Raw genomic sequence first — 18,318 nt, 5'->3', positions numbered from 1 at the left:
ACAACCCAAGCGAATTAGAAACCCAACCAACCATAAGACAACACCAAATGTAGCGGGGAAGTGAAATGCTTAGAGCAAAGAACGCATTGGCTTTTTTATAGTAATGCCGTAAGAGGTTGCACAACACTCCCGCAATTCAAGCATTCTTGGTGCCGGAACACATTAAAACAGAGGAAGTTATGGCCGCCGCCGCAACCCAAAAATATTGTCTCCAAAAATGATAAAAGTTTTGATTGAAGGCATACTACAGCATGGGCACACCTATGCCACTTCCGAGTCCGTTATCACGTCAGAGTCCCGTTGTGCAACCACGTCAATCACCTGTCAAGAATATCCAATCAGAAATGGTTGGGGAAGGAAAATCCGAGAAGTGAACAAAAAGGAAAGAGGTTATGGGGGCTCATTCTGGGTTCCTGTGTATGTGAGGCCACGGCTCGCAACAGCTCCGGATCGAACGCCCGAATCATCTCCGCTCAATGCAATATAGTAGAAGTGCCAATACCTGGAGATGTACAGATGAGTTTAGAAGAGTAAGAAAAATAAAAACGGCTGCAACGACAATAACGAAGTGGGAGACTTTAAAATTGTATTAGCATATGAAAGCAACGGGGGCTTACACGACCGTAGTCGTTGCCAAAACCAGAGTACGCGGTGGGAACGATTTGGGTCTGCTTGACGGGCCCAAGTGGACCAAGCCAATTACAATGGTTCCGGTTCAATGTTTATACCAGAATTGGTAATTGGTTCGGTTCTAATTCCCACTCCCCAAAACCGGTTCATACCCAAAACCGTTTATTGTGTTAGTTCTCTATACAATTTCCTACATTTTCCTATAATATTTATCATACCATAATTTTAAAGTGTCAAAGGTGATAAATACATACATAATGGTGTTCATCATTCTATCATATAAATAATTTAGAATGTGTCTATCAATTTTATTAACTCTATATTATCAAAATTTAAATTTTAGGTTAACATTTAAATAGCAAAACCGTATTTGAGTTTGATCGGATCGGTTTTTATCCTATGTGATTGTATATGCTATCTTTTACGTTAAGACTGACGGTTTTGGGTCTACAAATGTGTCCCAGTTGAGGATCGATACGGGAGTGCTTTTACCTTGGTCAGACCCGAACCCCTTACCGTTGACAGCCCTGTCTCCACTAGGAGCCAACTTCCATTCAGCCGCCACATAAAGCGTGATGAGATGAGAAACAGTCAGTCACTGATCCAATGGAACAAAAACAATATGAAAGTTAATTGAACATTGGCGTGTCTTATACTCACATCGTTATCGAATCCGGAAGGAATGGTAAATCACATGAGTAGACAAGTCCTTCCCCAAAGTAGCAAGACCTCGAACAATCCTAAAATTCACATACAACCCAAGCGAATTAGAAACCCAACCAACCATAAGACAACACCAAATGTAGCGGGGAAGAGAAATGCATACAGCGAAGAGCGCATTAGCTTTTTTATATTATTGCCGAAAGTGGTTGCGCAACATTCCCGCAATTCCAGCACTCTTGGTGCCTGAACACATCAAAACCGAGGAAGTTATGGCCGCCGCCGCAACCCCAAAACATTTTCTCCAAAAATGATAAAAGTTTTGATTGAAGGCATACTACAGCATGGACATACCTGTGCCACTTCCGAGTCTGTCATCACGTCAGACTCCCGTTGTGCGCCCACGACAATGACCTGTCAAGAATATCCAATCAGAAATGGTTGGGGAAGGAAAACTCCAAGAAGTGAATAGAAAGGAAAGAGGTTATGGTGGCTCATTCTGGGCTCCAGTGTATGTGAAGCATGGCTCGCAACAGCTCCGAATCAAACGCCCGAATCATCTCCACTCAAGCAATATAACAGAAGTGCCAATACCTGAATATGTACAGATGAGTTTAGAAGAGTAAGAAAAACTACAACGACTACAACGACAATAAAGAAATGGGAGCCTATAAAATTGTGTTAGCATATAAAAGCAACGGCGGCTTACACGATTGTAGTCAATTCGAAAACCAGAGTGCACAGTAGGAGCTGCTAAGAAAGCGCCTGCAATGACAAGGTTGAAATTGGTTAAGAGATATTTATTCATTTGTGCATTTCCAAAATCAATTCCACATGACAAAATCATGTGGAACCAAAGCAAAAGATTGAACATTGAGTATGGGTTGAAAGGGTTATTACCTCTAGCAACAGATCCCAAAGGAGAAGAGAAAGAGATACCAACCTTGCTGCAGCCTTAGCCCTCCCATCCATTGTATTCATCAAAAAGCTGTCAACAATTTGGGTCTGCTTGAAAGGCCCGAGCAGACGAAGCCAATTACAAAGGTTCTGGTTCCAAGTTTATACCAGAATTGGTAATTGGTTCGGTTCTGATTTCCACACCCCAAAACCGGTTCATACCCAAAACCGTTTATTGTGTTAGTTCTCTATAGCATTTCCTACATTTTCTTATAATATTTATCATACCATAATTTTAAACTGTCAAAGGTGATAAATACATACATAATGGTGTTCATCATTCTATCATATAAATAATTTAGAATTTGCCTATCAATTTTATTAACTCTATATTATCAAATTTTAAATTTTAGGTTAACATTTAAATAGCAAAACCGTATTTGAGTTTGATCGGTTCGGTTTTTGTCCTATGTGATTGTATATGCTATCTTTTACGTTAAGACTGACGGTTTTGGGTCTACAAATGTGTCCCGGTTGAGGATCTATTAGGGAGTGCTTTTACCTTGCTCAGACCCGAACCCCTTCCCGTTGAAAGCCCTGTCTCCACTAGGAGCCAACTTCCATTCAGCCGCCACATAAAGCGTGATGAGATGAGAAACGTCAGTCACTGATCCAATGGAACAAAAACAATTTGAAAGTTAATTGAACATTGGCGTGCCTTATACTCACATCGTTATCGAAGCCGGAAGGAATGGTAAGTCACACGTGTAGACAAGTCCTTCCCCAAAGTAGTAAGACCTCGAACAATCCTAAAATTCACATACAACCCAAGCGAATTAGAAACCCAACCAACCATCAGACAACACCAAATGTAAAGGGGAAGTGAAATGCTTACAGCGAAGAGCACATTGACTTTTTTATAGTATTGCCGAAAGTGGTTGCGCAACACTCCCGCAATTCCAGCACTCTTGGTGGCTGACCACATCTAAACCAAGGAAGTTATGGCCGCCGCCGCAACCTGAAAATATTGTCTCCAAAAATGATAAATGATTTGATTGCAGGAATACTACAGCACGGACATACCTGTGCCACTTCCGAGTCTGTTATCACGTCAGACTCCCGTTTGTGCGCCCACGACAATCACCTGTCAAATATCCAATCAGAAATGGTTGGGGAAGGAAAAGTCCAAGAAGTGAATAAAAAGTAAAGAGGTTATGGTGGCTCATTCTGGGCTCCAGTGTATGTGAGGCCACGACTACTGCTCCGGATCGAATGCCCGAATCATCTCTGCTCAAAGCAATATAGCAGAAGTGCCAATACCTGAAGATGTACAGATGAGTTTAGAAGAGTAAGAAAAATTATAACGGCTGCATCGAAAAAAAGAAATGGGAGCCTTTAATATTGTGTTAGCATACGAAAGCAACGGCGGCTTACACGATCATAGTCGTTGCCAAACCAGAGTGCGCGGTGGGAGCTGCTAAGAATGCGCCTGCAATGACAAGGTTGAAATTGTTTTAGAGATATTTATTCATCTGTGCATTTCCAAAATCAACTCCGCATGACACAATCATGTGGAACGAAAGCAAAAGATTGAACATTGAGTATGGGTTGAAAGTGTCATTACCTCTAGCAACAGATCCCAAAGGAGAAGAGAAAGAGATACCAACCTTGCTGCAGCCTTAGCCCTCCCATCCATTGTATTCATCAAAAAGCTGTCAACGATTTGGGTCTGCTTGACGGGCCCGAGCAGACGAAGCCAATTACAAAGGTTCTGGTTCCAAGTTTCTACCAGAATTGGTAATTGGTTCGGTTCTGATTCCCACACCCCAAAACCGATTCATACCCAAAACCATTTATAGTGTTAGTTCTCTATAACAATTCCTACATTTTATTATAATATTTATCATACATTAATTTTAAAGTGTCAAAGGTGATAAATACATACATAACGGTGTTCATCATTCTATCATATAAATAATTTAGAATCTGTCTATCAATTTTATTATCTATATATTATCAAATTTTAAATTTTAGGTTAACATTTAAATAGCAAAACCGTGTTTGGGTTTGATCGGTTCGGTTTTTATCCTATGTGATCGTATATGCTATCTTTTACGTTAAGACTGACGGTTTTGGGTCTACAAATGGGTCCCAGTTGAGGATCGATTCGGGAGTGCTTTTAACTTGCTCAGACCCGAACCCCTTCCCGTTGACAGCCCTGTCTCCACTAGGAGCCAACTTGCATTCAGCCGCCACATCAAGCTTGATGAGATGAGAAACAGTCAGTCACTAATCCAATGGAACAAAAACAATATGAAAGTTAATTGAACATTGGCGTGTCTTATATTCACATCGTTATCGAAGCCGGAAGGAATGGTAAGTCACATGAGTAGACAAGTCCTTGCCGAAAGTAGCAACACCTAGAACAATCCTAAAATTCACATACAACCCAAGTGAATTAGAAACCCAACCAACCATAAGACAACACCAAATGTAGCGGGGAAGTGAAATGCTTACAGCGAAGAGCGAATTGGATTTTTTATATTATTGCCGAAAGTGGTTGCGCAACATTCCCGCAATTCCAGCTCTCTTACTGCACAGACATACCTGTGCCACTTCCGAGTCTGTTATCTTGTCAGACTCCCGTTTGTGCACCCACGACAATCACCTGTAAAAAATATCCAATCAGAAATGGTTGGGGAAGGAAAAGTCCAAGAAGTGAATAAAAAGGAAAGAGGTTATGGTGGCTCATTCTGGGCTCCAGTGTATCTGAGCCACGGCTCGCAACAGCTCCAAATCGAACGCCCGAATCATCTCCACTCAATGCAATATAGCAGAAGTGCCAATACCTGAATATGTACAGATGAGTTTAGAAGAGTAAGAAAAATTACAACGGCTAAAACGACAATAAAGAAATGGGAGCCTTTAAAATTGTGTTAGCATTTGAAAGCAACGGCGGCTTACACGGTCGTAGTCGTTGCCAAAACCAGAGTGCGCGGTGGGAGCTGCTAAGAATGCGCCTGCAGTGACAAGGTTGAAATTGGTTTAGAGATATTTATTCATCTGTGCATTTCCAAAATCAACTCCGCATGACACAATCATGTGGAAACAAAGCAAAGGATTGAACATTGAGTATGTGTTGAAAGGGTCATTACCTCTAGCAACAGATCCCAAAGGAGAAGAGAAAGAGATACCAACCTTGCCGCAGCCTTAGCCCTCCCATCCATTGTATTCATCAAAGGGCTGTCAACAATTTGGGTCTGCTTGACGGACCCGAACAGACCAAGCCAATTACAAAGGTTCTGGTTCCATGTTTATACCAGAATTGGTAATTGGTTCAGTTCTGATTCCCACAATCCACAACCTGTTCATACCCAAAACCGTTTATTGTGCTAATTCTCTATTGCATTTCCTACATTTTCTTATAATATTTATCGTACATTAATTTTAAAGTGTCAAAGGTGATAAATACATACATAACGGTGTTCATCATTCTATCATATAAATAATTTAGAATTTGTCTATCAATTTTATTATCTCTATATTATCAAATTTTAAATTTTAGGTTAACATTTAAATAGCAAAACCGTGTTTGAGTTTGATCGGTTCGGTTTTTATCCTACGTGATTGCGTAAGCTATCTTTTACGTTAAGACTGACAGTTTTGGGTCTACAAATTTGTCCCGGTTGAGGATCGATTCGGGAGTGGTTTTACCTTGGTCAGACCCGAACCCCTTCCCATTGACAGCCCTGTCTTCAATAGCAGCCAACTTCCATTCAGCCGCCACATCAAGCGTGATGAGATGAGAAACAGTTAGTCACTGATCCAATGGAACAAAAACAATATGAATGTTAATTGAACATTGGCGTGTCTTATACTCACATCGTTATCGTAGCCGGAAGGAATGGTAAGTCACATGAGTAGACAAGTCCTTCCCTAAAGTAGCAAGACCTCGAACAATCCTAAAATTCACATACAACCCAAGCGAATTAGAAACCCAACCAACCATAAGACAACACCAAATGTAGCGGGGAAGTGAAAAGCTTACAGCGAAGAGCGCATTGGCTTTTTTATATTATTGCCGAAAGTGGTTAAGCAACATTCCCGCAATTCCAGCACTCTTGGTGCCTGAACACATCAAAACCGAGGAGGTTATGGCTGCCGCCACAACCCGAAATTATTGTCTCCAAAAATGATAAAAGTTTTGATTGCAGGCATACTGCAGCATGGGCATACCTGTGCCACTTCCGAGTCTGTTATCATGTCAGACTCCCGTTTGTGCCCCCACGACAATCACCTGTCAAGAACATCCAATCAGAAATGGTTGGGGAAGGAAAACTCCAAGAAGTGAATAAAAAGGAAAGAGGTTATGGTGGCTCAATCTGGGCTCCAGTGTATGTGAGGCCACGGCTCGAAACAGCTCTGAATCGAACGCCCGAATCATCTCCGCTCAATGCAATATAGCAGAAGTGCGCAATGGGAGCCTTCAAAATTGTGTTAGCATATGAAACAACGGCAGCTTACACGATCGTGTCGTTGCCAAAACCAGAGTATGCGGTGGGAGCTACTAAGAATGTGCCTGCAGTGTCAAGGTTGAAATTGGTTTAGACATATTTATTCATCTGTGCATTTCCAAAACTAACACTGCATGACAGAATCATATGGAACCATCGGAAATGATTGAACATTGAGTATGGGTTGAAAGGGTCATTACCTCTAGCAACAGATCCCAAAGGAGAAGAGAAAGAGATACCAACCTTGCTGCAGCCTTAGCCCTCCCATGCATTGTCTTCATCAAAGGGCTGTCAACGATTTGGGTCTGCTTGATGGGCCCGAGCAGACCAAGCCACTTACAAAGGTTCTGGTTCCATGTTTATACCAGAATTGGTAGTTGGTTCGGCTCTGATTCCCACACCCCAAAACCGATTCATACCCAAAACCGTTTATTGTGTTAGTTCTCTATAACATTTCCAACATTTTCTTATAATATTTATCATACATTAATTTTAAAGTGACAAAGGTGATAAATACAAACATAACGGTGTTCATCATTCTATCATATAAATAATTTAGAATTTGTCTATCAATTTTTTTATCTCTATATTATCAAATTTTAAATTTTAGGTTAACATTTAAATAGCAAAACCGTGTTTGAGTTTGATTGGTTCAGTTTTTATCCTATGTGATTGTATATGCTATATTTTACGTTAAGACTGACGGTTTTGGGTCTACAAATTTGTCCCGGTTGAGGATCGATTCGGGAGTGCTTTTACTTTGCTCAGACCCGAACTCCTTCCCATTGACAGCCCTGTCTCTACTAGGAGCCAACTTCAATTCAGCCGCCACATAAAGCGTGATGAGATGAGAAACAGTCAGTCACTGATCCAATGGAACAAAAACAATATGAAAGTTAATTGAACATTGGCATGTCTTATACTCACATCGTTATCGAAGCCGGAAGGAATGGTAAATAACATGAGTAGACAAGTCCTTCCCCAAAGTAGCAAGACCTCGAACAATCCTAAAACTCACATACAACCCAAGTGAATTAGAAACCCAACCAACCATAAGACAACACCAAATGTAGCGGGGAAGTGAAATGCTTACAGCGAAGAGCGCATTGGGTTTTTTATACTATTGCCGAAAGTGGTTGCGCAACATTCCCGCAATTCCAGCACTCTTGGTGCCTGAACACATCAAAACCGAGGAAGTTATGGCCGCCGCAGCAACCCGAAAATATTCTCTCCAAAAATGATAAATGTTTTGATTGAAGGCATACTACAACATGGACATACCAGTGCCACTTCCGAGTCTGTTATCACGTCAGACTCCCGTTTGTGCGCCCACGACAATCACCTGTCAAGAATATCCAATCAGAAATGGTTGGGGAAGGAAAACTCCAAGAAGTGAATAAAAAGGAAAGAGGTTATGGTGTCTCATTCTGGGCTCCAGTGTATGTGAGGCCACGACTCGCAACAGCTCCGAATCGAACGCCCGAATCATCTCCACTCAATGCAATATAGCAGAAGTGCCAATACCTGAATATGTACAGATGAGTTTAGAAGAGTAAGAAAAATTACAACGGCTACAACGACAATAAAGAAATGGGAGCCTTTAAAATTGTGTTAGCATATAAAAGCAACGGCGGATTACACGATCGTAGTCATTTGCCAAAACCAGAGTGCACGGTTGGAGCTGCTAAGAATGCGCCTGCAATGACATGTTTGAAATTGGTTTAGAGATATTTATTCATCTGTGCATTTCCAAAATCAACTCCGCATGACACAATCATGTGGAAAGAAAGCAAAAGATTGAACATTGAGTATGGGTTGAAAGTGTCATTACCTCTAGCAACAGATCCCAAAGGAGAAGAGAAGGAGATACCAACCTTGCTGCAGCCTTAGCCCTCCCATCCATTGTATTCATCAAAGGGCTGTCAACGATTGGGGTCTGCTTGACAGGCCCGAGCAGACCATGACAATTACAAAGGTTCAGGTTCCATGTTTATACCAGAATTGGTAATTGGTTCGGTTCTGATTCCCACACCCCAAAACCGGTTCATACCCAAAACCGTTTATTGTGTTAGTTCTCTTTAGCATTTCCTACAATTTCTAATAATATTTATCATACCATAATTTTAAAGTGTCAAAGGTGATAAATACATACATAATGGTGTTCATCATTCTATCATATAAATAATTTAGAATTTGTCTATCAATTTTATTAACTCTATATTATCAAATTTTAAATTTTAGGTTAACATTTAAATAGCAAAACCGTGTTTGGGTTTGATCGGTTCGGTTTTTATCCTATGTGATTGTTTATGCTATCTTTTACGTTAAGACTGACGGTTTTGGGTCTACAAATGTGTCCCGGTTGAGGATCTATTAGGGAGTGCTTTTACCTTGCTCAGACACAAACCCCTTTCCGTTGAAAGCCCTGTCTCCACCAGGAGCCAACTTCCATTCAGCCGCCACACCAAGCGTGATGAGATGAGAAACAGTCAGTCACTGATCCAATGGAACAAAAACAATATGAAAGTTAATTGAACATTGGCGTGTCTTATACTCACATCGTTATCGAAGCCGGAAGGAATGGTAAGTCACATGAGTAGACAAGTCCTTCCCCAAAGTAGTAAGACCTCGAGCAATCCTAAAATTCACATACAACCCAAGCGAATTAGAAACCTAACCGACCATCAGACAACACCAAGTGTAGCGGGGAAGTGAAATGCTTACAGCGAAGAGCGCATTGGCTTTTTTATAGTATTGCCGAAAGTTGTTGCGCAACACTCCCGCAATTCCAGCACTCTTGGTGCCTGAACACATCAAAACCAAGGAAGTTATAGCCGCCGCCGCAACCCGAAAATGTTGTCTCCACAAATGTTAAAAGATTTGATTGCAGGCATACTACAGCACGGACATACCTGTGCCACTTCCGAGTCTGTTATCACGTCAGACTCCCGTTTGTGCGCCCACGACAATCACCTGTCAAGAATATCCAATCAGAAATGGTTGGGGAAGGAAAAGTCCTAGAAGTGAATAAAAAGGAAAGAGGTTATGGTGGCTCAATCTGGGCTCCAGTGTATGTGAGGCCACGGCTCGAAACAGCTTTGAATCGAACACCCGAATCATCTCCACTCAATGCAATATAGGAGAAGTGCCAATCCCTGAATATGTACAGATGAGTTTAGAAGTGGAAAGAAAAATTACAACGGCTACAACGACAATAAAGAAATGGGAGCGTTCAAAATTGTGTTTGCATATGAAAGCAACGGCGGTTTACACAATCGTAGTCGTTGCCAAAACCAGAGTGCGCGGTGGGTGCTGCTAAGAAAGCGCTTGCAATGACAAGGTCGAAATAGGTTTAGAGATATTTATTCATTTGTGCATTTCCAAAATCAACTCCGCATGACAGAATCATGTGGAACCAAAGCGAAAGATTGAACATTGAGTATGGGTTGAAGGGGTCATTACCTCTAGCAACAGATCCCAAAGGAGAAGAGAAAGACATACCAAGCTTGCTGCAGCCTTAGCCCTCCCATCCACTGTATTCATCAATGGGCTGTCAACGATTGGGGTCTGCTTGACGGGCCCGAGCAGACCATGCCAATTACAAAGGTTCTGGTTCCATGTTTATACCAGAATTGGTAATTGGTTCGGTTCTGATTCCCTTACCCAAAAACCGGTTCATACCCAAAATCGTTTATTGTGTTAGTTCTCTATAGCATTTCCTACATTTTCTTATAATATTTATCATACCATAATTTTTGTAATCTGAAGAGCTATACTCGAAGTAGCAAGGAAGAGAAGAGAACCACAGAACTGAAGAGAATGTCGAACTGTACTATCCAGTCGACCAGTCCTTTATTTATAGATGAATATAGTACAAGGTACAAGAAATTACTGGGATGCCCCTGATTAGTGATGGGACACCCAGATGACTTAAATCATTAAACAGGATTAGGCCCATTAACACAAGCCCAGTTACAAGATAAGTTAAACATAAGAATGGGCTAATAAGAACTCTTATCAGCCGAACATCACTCTAACATTCTAACACTCCCCCTCAAGCTAAGCATGAATATCAATCATGTTTAGCTTGCCAAGTATGTCCCTGAACTTCGTTGATGCCAGCCCTTTAGTTAATACATCTGCAATCTGCATCTCTGATGGAGTATAAGGCACACAAAGTTCTCCTGAAATAATTCTCTCTCTGACAAAGTGTCGATCAATTTCAATATGTTTTGTCCTGTCATGCTGCACAGGATTGTTGGCAATGTTGATAGCAGCTTTATTATCACAATACAGCTTGAGAGGACCCTCAGTCTTGATACCAAGCTCATTAAGGAGAGTCCTGAGCCATAAGAGTTCAGCAACCCCGTGTGCCATAGCCCGGTATTCAGATTCTGCACTTGATCTAGCCACAACATTCTGCTTCTTACTACGCCATGTGACTAGGTTTCCTCCCAAGAATGTACAGTAACCTGAGGTTGATTTTCTGTCTCCAACGGACCCAGCCCAATCGGCATCAGTGTAGGCTTCAATTTCAAGTCTGCTGTTTTTTCTGAATAGAATTCCTTTCCCTGGGCAAGTCTTCAAGTATCTGAGGATTCTTTCCACTGCTTTCATATGAGGGGCCTTTGGTGAGTGCATGAATTGACTGACAACATGCACTGCATAGGCAATGTCTGGCCGAGTAAGGGATAAGTATATCAGTTTTCCTACCAACTTTTGGTACCTTTCCTTATCACAGTATTCCTCACCCATTGATTCTTGTAATCAATGGCTTGGTTCTATTGGAGTGTCTGCTGGCCTGCACCTCATCATGCATGTTTCCTCTAGGAGATCTAGCACATACTTTCTTTGACATATGTAGATTCCTTCTCTTGATCTAGCAACTCCAATTCCAAGAAAGTATCTCAGATTTCCCAGGTCTTTGATCTCAAATTCTGAAGCTAAGAACTCCTTCAGCCTCTTCATCTCTTTCACATCATTTCCAGTAATCACCATATCATCCACATACACAATGAGTGTTGTAAGTTTGTCATCCTGTCTCCTTGTAAACAATGTATGATCTGCACTGCTCTGAGTGTACCCTACTTTCTTCATGGCCTAACAAAGTCTCTCAAACCATGCCCGGGGAGATTGCTTCAAACCATATAATGCTTTCCTTAGTTTACATACCTTCTTTCCAACATCATATCCAGGTGGGGGTTCCATGAATACCTCTTCATAAAGATCACCATTTAAGAAGGCATTCTTCACATCCAGCTAATGAAGTTCCCAAGAGAATTTTGCTGCTAGTGACAGTAGAACCCTGATTGTGTTGAGCTTTGCTACTGGGGCAAAGGTTTCCTTGTAGTCAATTCCTTCCTTTTGTGTAAATCTCTTTGCCACAAGTCTGGCCTTGTACCTCTCAATTGACCCATCTTCCCTGTGCTTTACTGTGAATACCCACTTGCACCCAACAGTGCCTTTCCCTTCTGGCAGGTCCACCAATTCCCCTGTCCTTGCTTTCATTAGGGCTTTCATCTCCTCATTCATGGCTTCTTTCCACCTTGGATCAGATGCCGCCTCTGAATACTTGGAAGGGACACATACAGAGGAAAGAGCAGACATAAAGGAATGATAGGCAGGGGATAAGTGTGAGTAAGAAACATAATCGGCTATGGGATGCCGAGTGGTACAAGAACGAACAGGCTTACAGAGAGCAATAGGAAGATCCAAATCTGAATTGAGTGAATCAGAATTACCTTGGATTGCATAGACAGATTGATCTGAGTTCAACTGGTTGCAATCATGAGGTTGAGGGGCCTTCTTGCTTCTACTGTATGTAAGTATCTCTTTCTCTTGCTTACTGGAACCTTCAGAAGCATCAGCCGAATCTAGAGAAGCAACTGGCACAGTGGAAGTCTCACTAGGTTGACCCGGAATGTTACAGCTAGTAGTAGTGGAAGGTGATGAAATGGGAACAAAAAAGAAGGGAGAATGAGAATCCTTTTCCAACCCACTACTCTCCCCCTGAAGAGGATTCTGAGAAGACTGGAAATAGGGTTGAGACTCAAAAAAGACTACATCCCTAGTGACATATTTTTTCTTGGAGACAGGATCATAACACATATACCCCTTCTGCGTAGGAGAGTACCCCAAAAATATTTCCTTTGTAGCCTTAGGATCCAGCTTGGTCTTCTTTGGATCTTTCACATGTATGAAGCATGTACAACCAAAAACCCGCGGGGGAAGAGGAAATTCTGGAAGAGTGGGACACAAAACAGAGAAAGGGGTCTTCATACCCAGTACCTTAGATGGCATCCGATTTATCAGGTATGATGTAGTGAGAACAGCTTGAGACCAATATTGCTTGGGCACATTGTGCTGGAAAAGAAGGGCTCGAGCTGTCTCCAATAGATGCCTGTTCTTGCGCTCAGCAACCCCATTTTGCTGAGGGGTGTAAGCACATGATGATTGATGTAACATGCCTGCATCTTCCATGAATGAGTTCAGGGATCTTTCAAAGTATTCAGCTGCATTGTCTGAACGGAATTGCTTGATCTTTTTATCAAATTGTGTTTCAACCATCTTGCAAAACATCATAGTTATCCAGGGAACTTCTTCACGTCCTTTCAACAGATAAATCCAAGTGCACCAAGAATAATGGTCAATAAAACTGATAAAGTAACGGAAGCCATCAATGGAAACAATGGGTGAAGGACCCCAAACATCAGAATGAACCAAATCAAAAGGGGCTTGAATTTCATTACTAGAAATTGGATACATTGATCTACATTGTTTTGACATTTGACACACATCACAAATTAAACTCTGACTCGGAATGCCCTTACATAATTCGGGAAACAACATTGCTAAGGAAGAAAAGGACAAATGACCTAGCCTAGCATGCCACAAGTGCAGCCTAGCTATTGACTCCACACTTTCCGGACTAGTAGTAGAAGCTTGCAAGGCTGAGCTGACATCTTCATCAAAATAGTAGAGGCCCCCATACTCATGACCACTCCCAATCGTTCTCCTCATCAATCTGTCCTGGAAGACACAATGAGAAGGAAAGAAAGTTATACTGCAGTTCAAGTTTTTTGTAAGCTTTGAAACAGACAACAGATTTGAGGTAAGACTAGGAACATGTAGGACTGATTTAAGAGAGGGATCCTTGCTTAGGTCAACCACCCCCTTTCCAGAGATGGTGGAGAGGGACCCATCAGCTACTCTCATCTTATCCTGGCCAGACAACAAATGATATGTGGAGAATAAGGAGGACATATGTGTCATATGGTCAGTGGCTCCGGAATCAATCACCCAAGAGGTAGAATTAATGGAACTAGATGCACTAAATGCAGAGGTTGTACCTGATTTGGCAAGAGAGGTGGAAGCTAAAGAATTGTTCTTCAGACGGGCTAATGCCCGACTGAGAACCTCTACCTCACTAGCTGTGAAGCCCAAAGTACTTGGTCCAGAGGAGTCGGCAGCCTGCCTTGCGGTGGAAGATGACACTGTCTGAATACTCTGTGAGTTGTCACTACTGTTGTTGGTGGCAAGATTCCCACTTGCTGTGTGGCCCTTATGTTGCCTTTTGTCCTTTCTCAGAGCAGCTGGCTTCAGATGAGGGTACAGGACCCAACATTTCTCCTTTGTGTGTTCCTCACCACCACAATGTGTACACTTGAGGGACTTCTTGTCTGAAAATTTATTCCCCTTAGTGGAGACTAAGGCTGAATGTTCTCCAGGTAGTTCTGTTGACTGTGTCTGGGAGTCAACTTGCATCTCCTTTCTCCTTACTTCTTCATTCCTCACCAGGTAGTAGACATGGTGAAGCTCAGGTAATTCATCTCTCCCTAGAATCTGTGACCTTATACCTTCATATACAGGGTCAAGACCCGCCAGAAACTTGAAGGCTCTGCCCTCCTCAATCTGCTTATCATGCCTCCCCTTATCATTAGCATTTTCCCAATCCAAAATCAAATGGTGGTCAAGCTCTTCCCAGAGGCCTTCCAGTGTTGCAAAGTAGGTAGCCACGGACATGTCTCCTTGCCTTAGGGCTGCAATGTCTTGGTTCAGCCTGTAGATTCTAGCATTGTTCTTTTTCTAGCCATATGTCTTAGATACTTTCTCCCAAATTTTAGCAGCTGTGGGGAAGTGATGAACAGTTTTGGCCACCCTAGGATTCATAGAGGCCAGCAACCAAGACATGACTGTGGCATTTTCCTTGCGCCACACGGTGTATTCAGGACTGCCAATTTTTGGTTGTTTCTTGTCTCCATCCAAATAGCCTGTGAGCTCACGAGAGGTAATGAACAACATTGCTGAGACAGACCACTCTCTGAAGTTATACTCATCTAGCAGCACACTTGTAATCTGCAAGCTGTGCAGATTAGGGTTTTCCAGGTTTGAGGACCTTGTAACAGGTCTGTTATCTCTAGAGGAAACTTCACCGGATAGTGAGGACATCCTGACTTCAGTCCAAGAGTTGTTCACAGTGCTGTAGGTGGTTCTGTTTAGGACTGGCCGAAGTGGTCACAGTGTTCACAGTGCTGGTAGAAGTGTTCACAGTTCGGGTGCAGTGCTGTTTAGGACTGGTCGAAGTAACTGAACCAGTTCACAGTGCTAGTAACTGAAGTTACTTCAGTTAGGGCTTGTTCTGCAACCTGAAGTAACTGTGCAGTGTAGTAACTGAAGTTCACAAAGTAGGACTGATAACCGACCTGAAGAGAATCTGTAACTGAAGTTACTACAGTTCTGCCCAAGTCTTGCTGGGGCACGAAGCTGCAACTATTGAGAAGGCTAAGTCTTTACCACTTGTTCTGCGCAAGTCTTGCTGGAGCACGAAGCTGCAACTGTAGAGGAAGCTCTCCCCCTTTCGGCTAGTGCTAGGACTGCTGAAATCAGTCCTCAACTAGGTCTGTCCTATACAGACATCTCTTAGTAGCCCAATAGCTACTATTTGCTGGAGATAATCTAGTAGGACTTCTACTTCTGGGTCTTACTTCCCTTGAGTCCTACAACCAAGACAAACCCTAGGTTCAAACTTGCTTTACTCTCTTACACTCCTAGGTCTTCACTGCAGCAACCCAGAAAAGGAAGAGAGAAGATGAAAAGACAGCAAGAGAAAAGAGTGCGCCTGCTGAAACCAGGAAGGAGCTAATGCTCTGATACCATGTAATCTGAAGAACTATACTCGAAGTAGCAAGGAAGAGAAGAGAACCACAGAACTGAAGAGAATGTCGAACTGTACTATCCAGTCGACCAGTCCTTTATTTATAGATGAATATAGTACAAGGTACAAGAAAATACTGGGATGCCCCTGATTATTGATGGGACACCCAGATGACTTAAATCATTAAACAGGATTAGGCCCATTAACACAAGCCCAGTTACAAGATAAGTTAAACATAAGAATGGGCTAATAAGAACTCTTATCAGCCGAACATCACTCTAACATTCTAACAAATTTAAAGTGTCAAAGGTGATAAATACATACATAATGGTGTTCATCATTCTATCATATAAATAATTTAGAATTTGTCTATCAATTTTATTAAGTCAATATTATCAAATTTTAAATTTTAGGTTAACATTTAAATAGCGAAACCTTATTTGAGTTTGATCGGTTCGGTTTTTATCCTATGTGATTGTATATGCTATCTTTTACGTTAAGACTGACGGTTTTGGGTCTACCAATTTGTCCCGGTTGGGGATCGATTCGGGAGTGCTTTTACCTTGGTCAGACCCGAACCCCTTCTTATTGACAACCCTGCCTCCAATGGGAGCCAACTTCCATTCAGCCACCACATAAAGCGTGACGAGATGAGAAACAGTCAGTCACTGATCCAATGGAACAAAAACAATATGAAAGTTAATTGAACATTGCTGTGTTTTATACTCACATCACTATCGAAGTCGGAAGGAATGGTAAGTCACATGAGTAGACAAGTCCTTCCCCAAAGTAGCAAGACCTCGAACAATACTAAACTTCGCATACAACCCAAGCAAATTAAAGCCCAACCAACCATAAGACAACACCAAATGTAGCGGGGAAGTGAAATGCTTACAGCGAAAAGCGCATTGGCTTTTTTATAGTAATGCCATAAGAGGTTGGCAGCATTCCCGCAATTCCAGCTTTCTTGGTGCCTGAACACATCAAAATAGAGAAATTTATGGCCACCGCAGCAACCCGAAAATATTGTCACCAAAAATGATAAAAGTTTTGATTGCAGGCACACTACAGCATGGACATACCTATGTCACTTCCGAGTCCGTTATCACGTCAGAGTCCCGTTTGTGTGCCCACGTCAATCACCTGTCAAGAATATCCAATCAGAAATGGTTGGGGAAGGAAAACTCCAAGAAGTGAACAAAAAGTAAAGAGGTTATGGTGGCTCATTCTGGGCTCCAGTGTATGTGAGGCCCCGGCTCGAAACAGCTTCGAATCGAACGCCCGAATCATCTCCACTCAATGCAATATAGCAGAAGTGCCAATACCTGGAGATGTGCAGATGAGTTTAGAAGAGTAAGAAAAATTATAACGGCTGCATCGACAATAAAGAAATGGGAGCCTTTAAAAAAGTGTTAGCATATGAAAGCAACGACGGATTACACAATCGTAGTCGTTGCCAAAACCAGAGTACGCAGTGGGAGCTATTAAGAATGTGCCTTCAATGTCAAGGTTGAAATTGGTTTAGAGATATTTATTCATCTATGCATTTCCAAAATCAACACTACATGACAGAATCATATGGAACCATAGGAAAAGATTGAACATTGAGTATGGGTTGAAAGGGTCATTACCTCTAGCCACAGATCCCAAAGGAGAAGAGAAAGAGATACCAACCTTGCTGCAACCTTAGCCCTCCCATGCATTGTATTCATCAAAGGGCTGTCAACGATTTGGTTCTGCTCGATGGGCCCGAGCAGACCAAACCAATTACAAAGGTTCTGGTTCAATGTTTGTACCAGAATTGGTAATTGGTTCGGTTCTGATTCCCACACCCCAAAACCGATTCATACCCAAAACCGTTTATTGTGTTAGTTCTATATAACATTTCCTACATTTTCCTATAATATTTATCATACATTAATTTTAAAGTGTCAAAGGTTATAAATACAAACATAACGGTGTTCATCATTCTATCATATAAATAATTTAGAATTTGTCTATCAATTTTATTATCTCTATATTATCAAATTTTAAATTTTAGGTTCACATTTAAATAGAAAAACCGTATTTGAGTTTGATCGGTTTGGTTTTTATCCTATGTGGTTGTATATGCTATCTTTTATTTTAAGACTGACGGTTTTGGGTCTACAAATTTGTCCCGGTTGAGGATCGATTCGGGAGTGCTTTTGCCTTGCTCAAACCCAAACCCCTTCCCGTTGACAGCCCTGTCTCCCCTAGGAGCCAACTTCCATTTGAAAGAATGGTAGGATCCATCTAATGGACGCCATAAAGGTTGCGGAATGGGTGGGCGAAATTCAAAAATTTCCTACCTTCTCCTAACTGGGAATCATTTTCCCTAAATTTAGAATACAATATTCAAGGATCCTACTTGAACCATAATCAAACCAGATCTGTACCAAAAGATAAATGGGAGGAATATACCTGATCCGGAGAAGCAGTATC

At 41.7% G+C, this 18,318-nt stretch overlaps 2 long non-coding RNA genes across 2 annotated transcripts; both read right to left on the bottom strand.

The window, feature by feature from the left end:
- Positions 1 to 1,996: 1,996 nt before the first annotated feature.
- On the bottom strand, positions 1,997 to 3,678 carry LOC148842225 (uncharacterized). The gene is made up of 6 exons (XR_016102999.1): positions 3,622 to 3,678; positions 3,271 to 3,507; positions 3,083 to 3,205; positions 2,917 to 2,996; positions 2,191 to 2,804; positions 1,997 to 2,055 (listed from the first exon to the last, which is right to left on the bottom strand). It is a non-coding gene; the product is annotated as an uncharacterized LOC148842225 (long non-coding RNA).
- Positions 3,679 to 3,823: 145 nt separating this feature from the next.
- Positions 3,824 to 4,912, bottom strand: LOC148842224 (uncharacterized). The gene is made up of 3 exons (XR_016103043.1): positions 4,705 to 4,912; positions 4,539 to 4,618; positions 3,824 to 4,449 (listed from the first exon to the last, which is right to left on the bottom strand). It is a non-coding gene; the product is annotated as an uncharacterized LOC148842224 (long non-coding RNA).
- Between the last annotated feature and the right edge of the window lie 13,406 nt (positions 4,913 to 18,318).

The sequence above is a fragment of the Nelumbo lutea genome, chromosome 8 (assembly GCF_056320005.1).
Source record: "Nelumbo lutea isolate HS-2025 chromosome 8, American lotus-T2T, whole genome shotgun sequence".
Classification (NCBI taxonomy): Eukaryota; Viridiplantae; Streptophyta; class Magnoliopsida; order Proteales; family Nelumbonaceae; genus Nelumbo; species Nelumbo lutea.
The sequence above is the reverse complement of the archived record's forward strand: the minus strand, read 5'-3'. Positions and strand labels throughout refer to the sequence as shown.